The sequence below is a fragment of the Manis javanica genome, chromosome 10 (assembly GCF_040802235.1).
Source record: "Manis javanica isolate MJ-LG chromosome 10, MJ_LKY, whole genome shotgun sequence".
NCBI lineage: Eukaryota > Metazoa > Chordata > Mammalia > Pholidota > Manidae > Manis > Manis javanica.
The window spans coordinates 47662707-47667223 of record NC_133165.1 but is presented as its reverse complement, the minus strand read 5'-3'; positions in this window follow the sequence as shown (position 1 = coordinate 47667223).

Below are 4517 nucleotides of genomic sequence, written 5' to 3'. Positions count from 1 at the left end.
ACAATCCTCATCTTTTATCTGAACCATGGCATTATGCTTCACCTACCACTCCTCAGTTACTACTCTTCATTACTCCTTTATTTGTCTGGCTTCTCCTCTAGACTGTGATCAACTAAAACCTCACTCAGATCATGTCAGTCCTCTGCCCAAAACCCTTAAAGGACTCCCATTTCACTCACAGTAAAAATCTAGGTTAAATGGCAGCCAGCAAGCCCCACACAACTTGGCCCCCACTCATCTCTCTGCCTGTTTCTATTCCCACTCCCCACTTCACTCCCCCACGCCAGCCACACCAGCCTCTGTGCTGTTCCTTCCACCTTGGAGCTCTCTTCCTGCTATGACCACATGACTTAGTCTCTCATCTCCCTCCAGCATCTGCTCAGATGTCACCTTGTCAGAGAAGGGTTCACTGTGTAAAACAGTAACTCCCTTCCCACACACATCTGGCACCATGGTTCTCCTAGCTCCCCCTCCTCTGCTGTGTTTATAAATTATACACACGCACACAAGCCTCTTGCAGGACAACTTAAAGAGTTCCTCTCACCAGGTGGTGGATTCTCTTTCCTTACCTACCTTGTGACCAGCCTTACGACTCACTTTGCCAACAGAATGAGATGAGCTAGTCAACTGAAGTGATGCATGCCGCTTAGGACTATAGGCCTCAGGAGGATTGCAGCTCCCATTTCCTCTGCAGGAATCATGTGAACAAGCCCAGGCTAGCCTGCTGGGTGACAAGACTACTAGGCTAGCTGCCTCCAGTGCCCTGGTGAACAACCAGCTGACCACCAGACATGTGAGTGAGGCCATCTTCACATGAGCGAGCTCCACCAAGATCAACTGCGTCAGACCCAGATGGGCAAATCACCCAGCTGATCTGCAGTCTTATTGTTTTAAGCTATTGAGTTTGGGGATGAAGTTTGTGACACAGGTTTTTGTGGCAACAGATAACTGATACAAGCACTTAGCCTAATGCATACATGAAATATGTGCTTAATAAGTATTTGCAGTGCAAATGAATCAACAAATGAAAAAAGGAAAATGTTTGACTTATTGGTCAGTATTACTTGAACACCAAGCACCATTAAATGAATGAGTGAAGGGTGACAGATCCTTTTATGAAGCAGAGCAACCAAACAAGACCCTTGTCTTTCAAGGGCTTAAAAGAAAAGCTTCCTGGGGCACAGGGAGGGAGGGAGGATAGTAAGTAGCATTTAGTTTGTAAAGGAGCTACTGCTCCAGCCTGTCTTGACCAGGATCTTTGGGTTGACTGTGGTCTGGGCAGTGGCTCAGTGTGAGAATACAAGGAAATCCTGCTAGAGGAGAGTCTGTGCAATAGTAGGAGAGAGGACCCAGCCCAGACATAAGGCTCTGGGCCTGAATCTCAGGTCAGCTTTATGCAGCTTCCAGAACCCTCTGCCCACACAGCTGTAGGCCACAAGGTTGCCTTTCTCAAAATGTATTTACCATCTGCCTCCAGTTTTCTGAAAAGCTAATGAAAATGCAGAATCCTGGGCCTGACTCCAGTACTACTGGGTGGAAATTTCCAGAGGTAGAGGCCGAGCACCTCTATTTCAAGAAGTTCCCCCACTGTATTAATAAGGTCCCTCAGACACATAACAGGAAGGGGACCCTGTGCCAACAGTTTGGAATATACGGATTCTGGAACAGACAGGAGAATAGTAGGTATAGTGGAAATGTATAGCTTTCTTATCCATTTTCACCACCATCTTGGAACATAAGTTCTCATACCCATTTCACAAAAGGAACACTAAGGCTCAGAGAGGGAAGTAAGCATCCCAGGCTGACTTCAACTCCAGCACTTTTTGCTTCCACCCCAGTGGAATCCACTCAACTAAATAGTTCATTTTTTTATCTTCACAGCCTTTAAAAGTCATTTTAGGCTCAACAGCTCCTTGCTCAGGTGGTGAAAATCACATGCTGAAATGGAATGAAAGCAAAAAACAGATAAGTGACCAGTCCGAGATCCCCCAGTGAATCAGTGGAAGAGCCAGTATATACATTTTCACACCATATTTAAGCAATTGTCAATTAAACATCTCTTCCATGGCCAAGCAAAATGTTGTTTTCCAGTTTAGAGTTTTGTTTGTATGCATATATTTTAAATAAATTTGATAATGAAGCCACAAATGTTCCCAGCACACTTGGATGTATTTAAATTACAGGCTGCTGATCAAACAGAGAAAATTCACCAACATGTATATAAATGATGTCTTTAGTTTGTTCAGAGCCTTTCCACAGCACTCAAATGGATCTGTCAGCTTGATGGCCAATTCCTAGGCTGCCGAGAATGACGGGAGGTGGGGTGGGAGGTTGGCAATGAGACTAGGAAACGAAATCCCATGGTGAAAGATTGTGGGTCTTTTCTTTTATGAAAACATTTCATCTGCACCTGTAATTCATCTCAACAAGCCAGTTCTGAGAACACAAACAAGCTGGCAAAAGACGTGTTTGTCTCTGCCTAGCTGGCAGCACTCCCTACTCACTAAGGGCCAGAGCCCTGTTCCGATCACTGTGGAAGAGAATCAGGGGGTCTGACATTTGAATTTCCTTTGGCCCTCACTGTGCCAGTCTAGGCTCCTAAAGGCTGAGTGCCCATCCTACTATAGTCTCTGCTCATCCACAGTCAAATAAAAAATAAAACTACACTTAGGAGAAATTTTTATTTATTAGGATGATTACCAGGGAAAGGAACTACTGTAGTTAAATGCTTTGACTCTAAGTCTGCAAGTGTCAAGGGTTAGGCAAAAGGATTTTTTTATTATTATATGCAGGAGAAAGCAAGGTTAGAAAGAATTGGAACATGGAATGAAAGGGTGGCATGATAGGACAGTTGGTTAGAGAATGCTTTTCCTGAGGCCAGCCAGTTCTCAGGAGGATCTGTCTGCTGACTCAAGCTGAGGGTGGGCCAAAGTTCAGGGGCTTGGAAGGACAGAATTTAACTAAAGTTTGGTGAACAACCATTTTGCTCCTATTTGTCAATAGAGACAAGCAGTTCACCTAATCACTTATGAGGCAAAGAATGGGAATTTGGAAGGTCTGTGTCTGGCCCTGTCATAGGTAAACAAGGCAGGTATCTATGTGTCTTCCCTAAATCATACAGGGAAGGATGGTTGTTTGCAGCAAGCTGTTTTCTGTAACACGAAAGGGTGAAGGAAATTTGTTTAACCTTCGCTGTTTCCCAGGAGCACAGGACTCGGGTAAAATTCAACCTTGTCACCACTCAACAGGGGATGACAATTATTATAATAGTTATTTATAATTTTAATATTTTTAAAGTACTTTGAAAGTGCCAGATGTGTACTAAATGCTCAAAAAATATTTGTCAATCTAACTTACATGTGAGATCCTTGAGGGCAGGGGTTGAGTTTAGCGTGCTTTCTTTGGTGTTATTACCTAGAATCCACTGATGTGCTGAATTGGCCTTGAGCAAGTCTCAGCCTCCTCATCTGTAAAATAAGACATAATAATATCCACCTCACAGGGTTGTTGAGAGAATTAAATACTGAGGAGTCTAAGGGCTCCAGACAATGCTTGACACATGCCCTGTGACCTGTGACAAAGATTCTCTCCTTGACCAAACTCTAGTCAGGATCTCCTAAGCCCTCTTTCTGCCTAAACCTTGCCCAGGCTCTGCCCTTGGCCTGCTTAGCCCAGTTTTAGCAAGAATCCTTCTGAGCCAATTAAGCGGAAAAAAAAAAAATTCCCCATCGTTGATATCCTACCAAATTCCTCATCCCTCACCCTTGATTATCTTACCACCCCAGCCTGCCTTCCTCAAAAATTAAGTCGGCTTAGAATTCCCCTTGCTCCCACGTTTTCTCTTGATAATTTTCCATTCCCAGCCCACTGGTCCTTGTATTCAGAGGTTAACACCACCTGTCTCTCCCATCACAACCTCCATTGCAGTAGACCCCTGAAGAGTCTGCCTTACCGTCTTCAGCAAGTGTTATGAATAATTTTTTCTTTAACACCAGTAAATGAATTCCCTCCTCTTTCCTACTTGGGACGCCAAACCCAGTATGAGCAGAACTGCCCCTGTGGCCTCTGTTCATTGTTTCAAAAGGCCTGCGGCCTTGGTGGCCAAAACTCCCAGAGGCGCCCACACCACTTAACATCTGGCAGGAGTGAGGCCTCTGGGCTTTGCATTAAAACCCTGGTCCTTTTAACTTCCTCAGGCCACGGATGCTGCACTTGGGGGCTCCAACTTAGGATCTATGCCTTCCCCAAAACACACATATTTGGCCACTTTAGTTCACTGAGCGCCGGTTTACCTCTCTGTAAAAGAGGAGGACTAATAACCCGGGATGGATTAGACAAAACGGTGGATGAGCAGCCGCCTTGTACACGCAGTACCGTTGCAGAGCAAATCGCCGGCGCTACCACGTGGAGGGGGAAGCCGGGGAGGAGGGGGTAAGCTCGGCCCTCCCGCGGCGCCTCCTCCTCCCGCCTTTCAAATGCTATGGCTGGACTGGGCCGCGGATCGATCACTCGGCGCT